Source organism: Cupressus sempervirens, chromosome 6, assembly GCF_028749045.1.
Source record: "Cupressus sempervirens isolate cs-2001-9-10 chromosome 6, ASM2874904v1, whole genome shotgun sequence".
NCBI lineage: Eukaryota > Viridiplantae > Streptophyta > Pinopsida > Cupressales > Cupressaceae > Cupressus > Cupressus sempervirens.
Genome location: NC_143123.1, coordinates 215,529,166 through 215,544,052, shown reverse-complemented (window position 1 = coordinate 215,544,052; position 14,887 = coordinate 215,529,166). Strand labels below are relative to the sequence as shown.

The window sequence follows — 14,887 nt, the reverse complement described above, 5'->3', positions numbered from 1 at the left end:
AATTATACTCCTATGGAAAAAGCTTGTTTGGAAGTTGCTTTCTCAACTCAAAAGCTTTGCCACTACATGCTAAGTCATACCATCCAACTAGTCTCTAAGATCGACCCTCTCAAGTATATGCTCTCCAGAACAGCACTTACAGGCCGTTTGGCCAAATGGGTTATGCTCCTTAGCGAATTTGACATCTAGTATGTGGATAGAAAGGCAATCAAAGGGAAAGCTATAACAGATCACCTAGCTAATGCACCTCTAATAGACGCATATCCTTTGATCACAGAATTTCCAGATGAGCATATCTGTGTAATTGAAGAATAGCCCCCATGGAAACTTTATTTTGATGGCTCATACACATCTCATGGATCAGGGGCAGGAATATTGTTGGTCACACCTCAAGGGGATTACATTCCAAAAGCCTTCAAGCTACAATTCCCTAGCACCAACAATATAGCTAAATATGAGGCTCTCATAGCAGGATTAAAGATAGCTGCAGAATGGAACATTGCTAAGTTACAAATCTTTGGTGATTCTCAACTCATCATCAAGAAAGCCCTAAATAAATATCAAACCAAAGATGAAAAGCTATTACCCTACAAAGAGCTAGTTGATCAGCTAACCCAACATTTTACAAAGCTTCAATTTACACAAGTGCCTCGAATACAGAACAAAGTAGTAGATGCTATGGCTACTATAGGCTCACTCTTGGAAATTCCCCAAGCAGCTACACAGTATGATTTTTTAGTCGAGCAGCTCCTCACACCCAGCTATGCAAATGAGGATTCAAACCATGTTTGTATCTTGGTTGGTCCCCAATCCCCTTGGTACCATGAGATTCACGCTTACCTTAATGATGGTATCATATCCCCTCACCTCACACATACCCAATGCCAGAACCTCATCTGAAAATCATCCCGCTATGTTATCATAGCCAATACCCTATATCATCGGGGTTATCATGATACTCTCTCTCAATGTTTAGACCAAATCGAGGTTGCGATGGTGTTAAAAGAAGTACACTCTAGACTTTGTTGTGCCCACACGAGTGGTATTGTCCTAGTGAAACAAATCCTTAGAGCAGGCTACTATTGGCCTACCATTGAAGAAGACTCCTATGACTTTGTCAGAAAGTGTCTCCCATGTCAACAACATGCAAATCTTGTGCATGCTCCAGCACAAGATCTACAGCCTATTGCACCACCTTGGCCTTTCGCTTGTTGGGGCCTTGATCTAGTTGGAACTATCACACCCCTCTCATCTAATGGACATAAATGGATAATAACAGCTATAGACTATTTCACTAAGTGGGTGGAAGTAGTCCCCCTAGTCTCAGCTACAGGAGTTCAGGTCTCCAAGTTCATCTTGTACCACATTGTTAGCCGCTTCGGCATCCCATCCACCATCTTCACCGACCATAGAGGTAACTTTAAAAATCTCAACATGGAAGAATTATGCACTTCCCTCTGCATCCATCACCACTTCTCTAGCCCATATTTCCCACAAGGTAATGACCAGGCAGAGGAAACTAACAAAACCCTCCTCAAAATCCTAAAGAAAGTTGTCAATGATTCCGACTGTGATTGGCACCTAAAAATAAATCCATCCCTATGGGCCTATTGAACTTCCTTCCATACATCCATAAGCACAACTCCATACTCCCTAGTCTATGGTGCCAAAGTGGTACTACCTATAGAGGTTGAACTTCCCTCCTTGCGCATATCTTTGCAAGGGAAAATATTAGATGAAGAATACAGAGTAGCTCAGCTCACCCAGCTAGATCTCTTAGATGAGAAGCGACAACAAGCCTATAATCATCTCACCATCTATCAAACTCATCTCAAAAGGAATTTCAACAAGAAGGTGCTTCCATGATAGTTTCAGCCAGGTGACATGGTCCTCAAAGAAAACATGAAAGTCCAAGCAAATCGAGAAAAGAAAGGCAAGTTTGAACCTACATGGCTTGGTTCTTATGTTGTCACTGCCTCCTTTGGCTCTGGAGCCTATCAGCTATCTACACCAGAAGGAGAACTCTTGAATGATCCTACTAACATCATTCATCTCAAGAGGTTCTATGTTTGAAGATCCTTGGTATACCCAGCTTTTGAAAAATAAAATAATAATAATAATAATAAAGAGAAATAAGCGTCCAATGGTGAAAACTTGGCAATTCAAGTGCCTTGGATAGGTACCTTGGTGAAAACCTAGTAATTTAGGTGACTTGTGTACTAAGACTAATCCATTATCTATCACTATCCTATCTCTCATCCATCCAACCACCATCCCATAAAACACCTTCTTGTTCCCTTGGTGTTCCAACCAAATATCCAAAATCTAATGGAGCTTGTAAATACCTTTTGTACAACTTGTAAATCTTGTACCTTAGCTTGTAAATCTTGTACCCCAACTTGTAAATCTTGTACCTTAGCTTGTACATTTTGTACCAAAGCTTGTAAATCTTGTATCCTCCCTTGTATCATAGCTTGTATATCAAAATCTTGTCCAAAGCTTGTACCATATTCCAGCTTGTATTATATACCAAAGCTTGTATCCTAGTTTGTATCCTATCACATGCAAACAAAGAATCCCATTTTCACTTAAGCTTTTCGCAAACCATCTACCTATCTTCCTATCAACTATTGCAGACATCCCACCCTTCACAAACATTTCCATCTCACAAAACCCAAACATTAACAACCTTGTACATTTGTAACATATCTTGGTCTGTCAGCTTGTACATCCTCTTTTGCTTAGTACCATTGTATCTATCCAACTTTTGTGTCAGTGCCTCCTTGATCAGCATCTTTCACACATCGCACAACCCTTGGTTAGCTATTCGAATGCATCCTTTAGCTAGATCTCCTATCACCAAAGTGTTATCTTTCTTAGTTCATCTTGCTAGACCCATCACTCATCTAGATCCATCAGCTTAGGTGCTCTTTGATAGATCCTTGCAAGATATAGCTTTCCTCATGTCTGATCTTGGTCTGTTAGTACCTCATCCTACCCATCTTGTTGGAAAACGGTTCTCTTTTGGATTTTCACTTTCTTTTGATTTGGAATCTTCCCTTTTGGGTCTTGAAGTATATTTTCCAAATAATCTTTTTGTTCCCTCCTCAAAGTTGCCACGATCTTCCATATCATGGTATACTGCGAATGGGGCAATCTAGGCATAAGGTCTTGATCAAGTCTTTTGTTTGTTTGTTTTTTCTGCTTGTGGATTACCTAGTGTTGGTTCCACTCCAATTCTTTCGAGATTCATGTGTGATGCTGGGGCAATCCTTGTGTGTTTATTTTGAGTCAGTCTGTCAGTCCTTTGGATAGTTGGTGAAAAGGCCTTGATGTTCTTGGTAACCTTGGCAATTAGCTAACAGTCCTATAGAAAATCTAGTGCTCAACTACATGGTGGTACTTCTCTTTGAAGTATCCCCCTACTCAAAAGGCTTCAATAGATTCCCTTCATCTCCATTATCCCCCATCCATCTCAAGCATCTGTCACTCCTCCCCCAGCTTATGCATCAGTATCTCTTTGAATTACTCCTCACCTTTAGCTTTAGGAATCCACAATCCTAGTCTTAGGGATCCACCAATCCAATCAATCCACCAAGCCTCATCTTTCAAGATCCACAATCCTGGTCTTAGGGATCTCTGAAACCCATCTTCCACCAATCTGACTCTTTGAAATCCTGTTGCATCAGCTTTATAATCCCCTCATCCATCTCCCTATCCTAGATTCCTTTTATAGCGCTCCACTCCTTCATCCTCCCCCCAATCCTAAAATTCTTAAGCTTATTTACTCTTGTGCCTCTGATTTTCCCCTTTATCATTCTCCTATAGTGAGAGCTTGAGCTATTTTAGCCTCTTCTCTTAAGCCACTCTTCGTCCTCCCATCCCGAATTCTTGTATTTTTCAAGAAGCCGTTGAGCCTCATTTTCTCTCCCTGCCACCTTCTTGAGGGGGCATCTCTACGTCTAGTCTCTCCTCTTCTTATTCGATACTAGGGCAACCTTGTTGCTAAAACATCTTCCTTGTGTCTTCTTCATTCGAACTTTTTTGAAATAGTGTTGTCTCAACACTATGTCAAAGAAGGGAAAAATGTAGACACCTAAATTTGATTACACCACTTTGGTAATCCTATTTAGTTATCTCTAGAGGCATCATTAATTAAATTCCTATTTAATTAATCCTTTGTCATCCCCTAGCTGATTAATTTAATTAATCATCTATAGTCCTAATTGATAAATCAAATAATCTATTATTTATCAATTAATCCTATTCTTCTATCTAATTCCAAAATCCTCATTTATTAAATAAATCTATTTGATAAATAAAGCCCTCAAATCTAATAGCCCCTAAACTATCCTAAATCATCCATTTAGCCTAATCCAAGCCATCCACCCATACTAATCAAGCTTAGCCACTAACTCACCCACCCTCATTGAATGCCATCCACTTGCATATCTCTAACAAGCTTAGTCTAATCCTAAATCACCTCTAATCCACCCCCTAACCTTGTCACATTCCCTAAGTAAGATTAAGACTTTCCTAAGCCAAGAAAAGTCAACAATCTCAACTCCCTCAAAAATATCCCAACCATTAAGCTTTGAATGCTCTTACAAAGGCCATAAAGACTCTTACAAGCCCATTCATTGCTCTTACAAGCCATTATGAAGGGTCTTTATGAAGATATTATCCCTTGAGCCTCCTTTGTTGACTCATCCATCCCCTTGCCTCAATCCACTCACCTTGTGACATGTGTCACTCCCTGGTTGGTGCTAAACAAGCACAATCTATGTACTCCCCTTTGAGTGCATCCTAGCCCTCCTTAAGCTTTCATCTCTCCTTGCATCTTGACCCTCCATCCCTCAAGCCCTTAGCCTATAAATTGAATCCCCTCCCAAGCCATTTTATCACAACCTTTAAGCCAAAGTTATAATGCTAGTTTGAGAACCAAAAGCCATCAACCATACCCTTATAATGCCAAATTGAGAGCTCACAAAGCTACTGATTTTCCATTTACTCATCCCCACCATTGAAGCTTAGATCAAGCTTGAGCATACATACCAATCCTTTACTTAGACTCATCCCTAAATCAAGTGACCATCCTCATTGGGAGAGCCATTCTATGGCTCATATTCTCATTTGAGGTTTTCACTTTGTGTCTCATATATGTTATGGTTTTTATGCTAGTTAATGCTTTTGTTTTTAAATAGATTAGTATTACTTGCTAACATATTTCTCATATACACCTTTCAACAATTTTTTTATCCATATGATATTTGAGCAATTTACTATTGTAGCACATATTCATCTTCAACTGTTGATTGAGAAATGCAGTTCTACTTCTTGCTTCTATATGAAACTAGTCTCTTTCCTAGAAAGAATGCTCCTCCACTTATACTCTTTTTGTCATCAACATTTCCTGCCTAATTAGAATTAGTAAACATCTTTAATTAAAAATTATCATTCTTCTTGTAATAAAATCCATATTCTTCTATTCCTTTCAAATATCTCAATATCCTTTTCACTGCTATCATGTGATTCTCCTTAGAACTTGCAAAAAATCTTACAACTATCCCAACGACCAATGCAATATCACATCTATTGTGAATAACATATTATAGTTTTCCAATCATTGATCTATACAATGTCTTGTTCATATAATTAGAATCATCATTATTAGATAACTTATGTCCAGAGGACATAGGAGTACTAATTGGTCATGAATCTTCCATTCCAAAAAAAATCAGCATCTCCTTATTATATTTGGATTGAGTAATGAAGATATCTTGGTTCATTTGATCTCAGCAAACATTGACATTTCAAATTCCTTCTCCATTTCATTAGAAAATTATTTGCATAATGCTTCCTTTCCTCAAAATATAATATCATCAAAAAAACTTTAGATAAAAATAACTCATTGATCTTATCAATCTTTAAGCATAGATTGGTGTTATTATTATTTCTTACAAATCGAATCTTCACCAATTAATTGTTCCATCTCTCATACCATTCACTAGGGGCTTGTTTCGAACCATATAGATCCTTGTGCATCTTACACAACATATTATTCTTGTTAGAGTTAAAAAATCCTTCAAGCTACTCTATGTACTCTTCTTCTTCAAGTATCCCATTCATAAATTTAGATTTGACATCCTTCTAGTCCTACTATAGGGGAAAAATTTTCACCATAGTTAGTATCATCATCTTGTACATATCCTTTGCATACTAGTCTAACCTTATTCTTTGTGACTTCACCTTTTTCATTCAACTTGTTTCTAAATGCCTACTTTATTCCAATAACATTTTTTTATTTAGGTCTAGGTACTAATGTCCATGTTTTGTTCTTTTCAATCTACTCAATTTCTTTATTCATTTCTTGTATCCAATCCTCGTTCTCCAAAGAATATTTTAAAAATTTGGGCTCAAACTCATAGAGTAAACAAGTATCATGTCTAAGTCTCTTTCTTGTCATAACACTAGATTCTTTATCTCTAATAATTTTCTCAAGTGCATGATGTCTTCTCATATATTTAGCTAGTACAGGTTCTTTTCTTCTTTTTTCTTCAGCAAGTTCATCATGAAAAATGATTTCAAGCTCATTATATTTCTCCTATTTAGGTTCTAGTTCATGTCCAACTCAATTGGCAATGTCTTCCAAATGTTTGTCTCCCCCTACCTGTGACTCGGCATCATTTTGTTGTTGCTTGACACCCATTGTTTGTTCCTTGACAAATGACTATTGCAGCTTGACATTTCCATTATTGATTTGAAGCTTTGTTCTCTTATTCATGTGGGGTTTTCGGAGTACCATCATTCACATATATGAATGAACTGTAGTCTTCAGGTCTTTTTTGCATTCAACTTTATTCTTTTTTGCATATTCATCAACTTTCACACTCGCACTTTACACAACTTTGTTAGTGTTAAAGTTCAAACACTTATAAGCTTTTCCCTTAGTGGAATAACCTAGGAATATGCCTTCATCACTTTTAGTGTCAAGTTTTTTATTTATATTATACTTAAGTATATAGAATTTGCTTCCAAAAAAATTAAAATACTTTACATTTGGTTCATATCCATACCATAATTAAAAAGGTGTATCATTTTGACATTTCTTGACTTGCACTCTTTTCAAAGTATAAACAGTTGTACTTACAACTCCTCTCCAATATATTTGTGGCACATTTTTCTCCATCATCAATGTTCTAGCATAGTTCATGATTGATCTATTTCTCCTTTCAGCTATTTCATTTTGAGAAGGGGTCCTAGGTGTTGACATCTTTCTTTTGATTCCTCTATCATTGCAAAATATGTTAAATTCATTGGAAATAAATTTACCATTTCTATCAGATCTCAAGCACTTCAAACTCTTTTCTATCTCCTTTTAAACTCTAGCCAAATACCATGTAAACAACTAAAAAGAATCATATTTTTCTTTAAGAAACATCACAATCATCATTCTAGAGTAGTCATCAACAAATAGAATAAAATATTTGTCTCTGCAATAACTTTGAACACCAATAGGTCCACATAAGTCAATATGAACCAATTCCAAAATATCATCAAATGGATATGTCTTACTCTTGAAACTAGACTTTGTCATTTTTCCCAATTGACTTTGTTTACACATAGCATTATTAGGTTTCTTCATTTTTGGAAAACATATCATTCTTTCATCTTACTTATGCTAACCAAATTGTCAAAATTTACATGACATAACCTCTTGTGCCATAACCAAGTATCTTCATATTGTGCAAACAAAAATATCTCACTAGATAGAACAAGTTACCTCTTGTTTGATCCCCACTTCCAATTATTTTGCCATCAACATCAAATATATTTTCCTTTCTATGATGAAATTCAACCCTATAACAAGATTTGTTCAACTATGAAATATTCAAAAAATTATACTTAATCCCTTCAATCTGTAAACATTGCCACATTTGATCTTATTAGTCAGTTGTATTGATCCTTTACTTTTCACAAGACATGGTGCATCATTACAAAATTTAACACAACCACCCTTTTATGGTCCAGCACTCTCAAATTTACTTTTATTTCTACTCATGTGATTTGAACAACCACTGTCAATTATCCACCTATCACTCTTATTCACTTATAAAATTAATGTAGTTTTCTCATCTTCATCAAAATCTTCTTTCATAGAAACATAGACTACTTCTTCATCATTACTTTCATATTCATTATCAGTTTCTTCTTTAGCAATGTAACAAGATTTATTACCTTTGTCTTTGTAGTTCTTTTTTCTCTTGTTGTCTTGGTCATCTCTTCTCCCTTTGTACTTTATTTCTCTCTTATCATCATTTTCTTCTCTATCAAGACATCTTGGAGCAATATGACCAACCTTGTTACATGAAAAACATATTATAAGAAGTTTACCTTTGTATATCCCTTTGCCTCTTGGAATTATTCTAGCCATCAATGCTTCAATCTCATCAAGTTCATCATCAGAAGTATCATTGTCACTTTTCACATTTTATTTTTCCCTTTTTTCCTAATAGCCAATTGTGATTTGAAATAAGATTCAATAGAAGTAGGAGAGAAATTATTGAAATTTGACATCTCAAAAGTAGTAAGCCTACCATTCACACCTTCCAGAGTTAGGTCATTACTTGGAGTACATCCTAGTTCTTGTATTGTAGAAACAATAATAGCATAAATAGGAAGAAAAGTTCTCAAACATTTCTTATTACAATGTCATCATCAATCTATCCATTGGCTCCTCTTATAGAATTTACAACTTCTTTGATTCTTCAATAGTATTGGACTATATTTTCACCTTTTTTCATTCTCATTTCATCAAAATTACCTCTCAATCTTTCTAATTTTTCTCTTAGGACATTTTTTCTCTTCCATAGATTTTATGTTGTGTATCCCACTTTTTTTAGCATTCTTGTAGGTTTTAATGTCATCAAACTTGGTATAGCTTAGAGCTGATGAAATCTCCAATATAGCTTGTTGTGCTATTATTTTTCTTTCACTTGTTGGGTAGTCAGAGCAACTAATGTTATCTCAACATATGTATTTTCAACAAAATGTATTGCACCCTCTCCAATTCATTCTAGATGTAGCTTCATCAAACTTTGTCATGCAAGGAAATTCTCTTGGTTCAACCTTGGCACCTCCTTTTTATACATCATGATCTTTAGCTTTAATTACCTTCAAACTTTTCTCTTCAAGCACTAAAGCTTTGATACCAATTGTTAAAATGTTTAGAATAACTGAGACAAGGGTGAATTAGTTATCCAAGGTCTAGATGTACCAATTGAACAAATGAACACTTAAAACCCTTTAGATCTTAACATTTAATAGCTTGAACTCTATAGTCAACTTTTAGTAACATCAACTGCTTATGCACTATCCTAAATATTACAAACTTACGGAATGTAAATATTAATAGTAAATCATCACATATAACAACCACACAATCTTGACACTAGTATTTAACATGGAAACCCAATTTGGGAAAAACCACTAGTAACATGTCACCAATCTTTTCACTCCTCTAAAGTAAGCTTTTTTAGGAGAAAACCCTATTAAAGGTTTAAAAAAATACTATCAAATATAACTTTGTAAAATGATTTAACCACCCTATTAGGAGTGGCATTGTTAGATGACTTTAGAACATTTCATTAAAATGCCACTTTGATTAAAGGATTTACATATGAGTTTTAGTTCAACCTTGATTAAAGGAATTCAATCCTGGTAAAATGGTTAGAAAATAATAATAGGTTTTAATCTAACAAATACAACTCACTTTGAAAATATATATCCTAGTTTGGCTCAAAAGATGATCCATTATCATCTCAAACTTTTTCTTAAGTTTTTGATTCAATAGCATCAACTACTAATCCAACCTTAAAAAACACTTCAAGGTTAGCCCTTGAACCTCCTTAAATAGGTAATTTTGATCTATTTTTGCTTAAACACCATCATAGATCTTAGGGTTGAGATCAAATACAACACATACAATGAATTTGTCCACTCTTTTGTTCATCCTTTTGTTTTCTAGAAAAAAATTTATGAATCCTAACATAGAAATGCACAAACACTATTTCCCTTGATTTAAATGTTCAAAGTCATTCATCCTTATCTTAAACACACTTTCCATATTCCAAGAAATTGATTCTATCGACTAAAAATTATGATTTCTCATAAACTGTGAAAATGTTGTCCATCATCAACACTATGTTCTAACACTTGATCATCAATGGATTACTTGGTCACTACTAGCTTTCTTGTTTGGCTCTTATACTATCACTCAATCAATATTAGTGCTTGGTCAACACTATTTCTTCTCAACACTTACTGTGGCTTGGTCAACACTAGTATCACTCAGCTTATACTTCAAGGTACTTAATCTTTTCCTCTATTTGATGAGGGCACAACCCTAGAAAAAAATGAACACAATATGAAAAGGGAAATATTATTATTAGAAGTGATATGTTATTACATTTAGTACAATGAAAACTGTTGAGATAATGGGTGTTGCACACATTGCATAATATTGATATATTGTATTATTTTATTTTATTATGTAATGTTGCACCTAGATGGATGTGTAACATGTAAATATTCCCAAGGGATATACTTGATGAGTTGTATTATAACATTGTGATAATATTTCATGTAATTATTTGATATTGAGGAAACAAATTAAATTTTTAATATTAAATGTGGGGTCAATGGGTTATTCCATTTGTCAATTATGCAATAACCCCACTAAAGAAAAACAATGGCGATGCTAAATGGAATAAATTCTTTCAAACTCCTCTCTTGAAAAGTCAATCTTGTGGATCTACTCCAAGGTTTTGGGTGATCTCATGACCTAATGGAATCTACTCAGTTGAAGATAAATATTTTAATTCATGAGGAGGTCGTTACTAGTTTGAATGATTTCAGATGAGATGTAGAATCTACTCACTACTTCAAAATAAACACACAAAAGAACTATGTTTTTGTATTTATTTTTTATATGAATGCAATCTAACAATGCAACTAATATGAATTCCTAATTAACAAGGGGTTAGTAAAGAAAATAAAAATAATTTTAAAGCAAATAACATGAAAGTAAAATCCTAATGGACATAAGCTATAGAAACATGTTTGCGAGTTAAGCTTTCAAAGAAATCGATGGGTAACCGATGAAAATAGGAGCAGAACTTCGTTGATTCCACTGATGTAATCGTTGATGGGAAACTTAACAACCATATTATGTTTTACTCTTCATCAAATCACAAGGCCACAAAACGTACACTCATGCAAGACAAGGAATTATGCAGGCACAATTTGGTGATTTCTTCTCAAGCTAGATACATCAGTGAAATTTGTTAAATCGTAGCAAACACCAAAATTAAAAGAGATCGCACCACTAGAAATAATGCAATAAACTTTTGGCTCAATCACAATTCTATGAACATTAATTCACAAAACAATGATACATTTAGGCAAGAATCACTACACTCCAAATGTGAGCACCAAAAGCATAATATTATCGCAAAATAACGGCGGCCCCGATTACATATTACAATCCTATATTTATAAGAAATCATCTCCTTAATTTTTGTTGAGAGTGAGAGATATCTTCATGCAATAATATACTTTTAATTTAATAAAACAAACTAATTATGTACAAACTAACAATCTAACTGGTGCTTAGTAGGACTCCATCCATTTTATATTCATTAATTGGATGCATAAGCCTTTACATGTCATAAAACAAAGAAATTGAGAGAAAATAAGAAGAACAAAGCCTTCAGTCAAAGTACAAGTGTCTAAAAGTGTCAAAAATAGAAGCTCAACCTTCATTGGGTGTCAATCAAAGTTAAACTACTGTCACAATGCATTTTTGATGCATAGAAAGCTTCTAATCTTGGAATTGGTAGTTAACTATCAGCACATCTCTGGAAAAAGTACACCTCAAAAGAAAGCACATTAGCGCACCTGTGCACCTCTAACTTCTTCAAAATTCTTCCACCACTTAGTAACCAAAAAGTGCACTCGTGCACCAGTGCACCAATGCACCTTAGAAGTCCAAAAATGCAAAAATTTCACCAAGTGTCAAAATTAAAATTCTGGCTTTTGGGTTTTGTCCCCCTTCATACCAAAGCTATGTATGGATTCTTGCCCTTGAATTTCTTAATAATCTCAATGACCTTGGCTACAATCGATAGATCTAAGGCATTATATTTATCCTTGACCATTTGCCTGTAGTTATCTTACCTCTATAAAGGTCTCAGCAAAAATCCTCAAGTTTAGTATCTAACTCTAATAAGGCTTCTTTTATCCTGAAGGCCTACCAAATGTCATCATCAGTAGAAACTTCTTCAAAATCTTCCTGAATTTCTCAACTACTACATCTACTAGTATCAATTTCTCTTGTGCATTATCTTCGAATATGTCAAGACATGCATCACTATAAAGTTTATTTCCTTCCAAAATTTTCTCTTAGGCTTGGTCCTTGAGCTAATGGATCTCCACATGTAATGATTCCATTATTTTATTACTATTCACTATTTTCTCTATCCAATCATCAAGAAAACCTAACTCTTTCACAACATATACACCCATAAGCATTCTCTATCTTTGGCCCTTTATTGCCTGTAGTACGTATAAATCTTTCTACCAGGTATGTACCTCATCCATAATACTAAAAAACTACTTCAAAATTGTTACCATTTTATCCACATTTTCTTGCATAAAATGAAGTAACTTTTGATTTCCCTAGATGATCAAAACACCCTTTTCCTCAAAACTTGTCTACCATTGTTGACAGGCATTCAAAAATGGTTCCAACTATACTCCCCCCATCTCTTTTCTCAAGTGCAGCATTTAGAGTCTCCTCAGGTTGTTCCAGATCCAACAGACCAACAACTTCGGCTAAATCTCCTTTTAGTATTTCATTTTGCTTATGAAGTGTCACCAGTTCTGCACCTTCTTGCTCCAAACTCCTAAACACCTCCTTCATCCCCATTGTGACTATCAACTTGGTTGTATCCAATGTGGGTTTTCCAAGCATAACCTCTCTAATCTGATAATATTGTGGAGTCAAATCGTTTACATCTGCATCAGGAGGAGGAATAGCCACTTGTGCGAACAAATCCTGATTTTGATTAGTGTTGATGAATGTTAATGCTCTGGCCTCTTTTGATGGGGACTCAAGTTTCCTTAGAACCTCAATCAACTCAATCATATCCTCTTCATCAATGTTTAATTGTGGCTTTTTACTTCTTATCATTTCTTTTCGTAACCCCTTTTCCTGTATCAATCCTTTTTGGGGTCTTTTCCCTCTATGAGGGTTCTTCCTCTATAGTTTCTATTTTCATGGAGCCCACATTTCTTACCTCAGTGTCCTAGGGAGCTTACTAAGGATGTTGAACCATTTTCCCTTCCCCAGACACTTCATCAATTGATATTTACCATGGTTCTTCCTCCTACTCCTTTTGAATAAATTCTTCTTCAGTACTTGAAGGCATGGGAGTAGTAGAGCCTTTGTCTACAACTGTGACTTGCAATAGGGATGGAGGAGGAAGCTTAGGGCCTTGTGATTTTGGAGGAATTTGAGTCCAATCTTCTTGTTGGGGCTCATTGGTCAACGTACCCCAGATCTTATCTCCCACTAATTCAGTGCTGACGGGCATGAAATCAAAATCTGACATCTTAAATATGTTAGTGCCCTCTACATCCTACACATCAACCCATTGCTACATTTCATCCTCTGATGTAGTTGTTTTTAGAGGTTCTTCTAGGGTTGATGGTGATGTAATAGTGGAACTTCTTCTTCTTTCTTGTTTTGTGGCTCTTTCTAGCTATGTTCTTCTATTTAAGGGCACATTATCCTCATCATCCTCTTCTTCTTCTTCCTCTTTAGGAATGGGTTCTGGGATAGATGGGAAAGGCACTACCCTCCTAATCACACTTTTCCTTTTCTTGATAGGGTTTCTAATCTTTCTTCCTTTCTTGGGCATGGAAGGGGATGCTTGTTCTATTTTCTGAGGTGAAGAGACCTCTTTAACCTCAACTTATATCTTTGTTTGGCTAGGTGTAGCAGCTAGTGGCAATTTTGGGTCATCTTGAACTTGTGATGCCCCAATATACTCGGACCCTTGTACATTTACTTCTTCTTGTTGTGGGGATGTTGGGATTTCATCCTCCTCTAGTTAAGTTCTCTGAGGAGAACTCCTCTTTCTTTTACCTTTTTATTTTCTCTCCTGAGGATGATAGTATCCAACTGGCCAATCAAGTTGGTGTACCATCATAGGCCTTATTGGTGACTAAGCTACAAAGGTAGGGATGGTGACTTTCTTCCCTCTACCTTTGGTTAGGTAGGCATATACATGGAAAATCATTGTCTTGGGTATTGGATCAATTTTAAATGGTTTCTTAATCAAACCCTACATCATTTTAATGGCCTACCTCACCCTATAATTAATGTTAGAGTTTTCTTCTCTATCAACCTTGGCATTCACTATGGGTCTTTCTCCAATTTTATCTGTGTTGAACAAAGGATGAAACAACTCCCCTGAGTCTTGTTGCAATGTCTTCAATGTAATCTTTATCTTCAAGGTCTTCTCTACCAAGTACAAAGTCATCCTACAATAATCCCTTATTCAGACATCATAGTCATTTGTAGCATTCATCGAATGATTTTCAATGGCTTCTTCATGTTGGAATTCCTTGCCTAACAGATATTGCACTCTTCAGATGTTATCAAAACATGGCCACAAAGAGTTTTATTCTTCCAAGGGATACTAAGCTCGTTCACACTCAAAAGAAGGAACATCTTGCTTCTGTTTCACCTAAAAAAGTCTTATGGTTAAAGGCCATGTCCAAAAATGTTTGTGTTGTTTTCTGACCCTATCGTATGTAGACT

The 14,887-nt window shown here is 35.4% G+C and overlaps 1 pseudogene; it reads right to left on the bottom strand.

The window, feature by feature from the left end:
• Positions 1–12,988, bottom strand: part of LOC149552038 (casein kinase II subunit beta-1-like) — a 98,315-nt pseudogene extending 85,327 nt beyond the window's left edge.
• Positions 12,989–14,887: the final 1,899 nt, after the last annotated feature.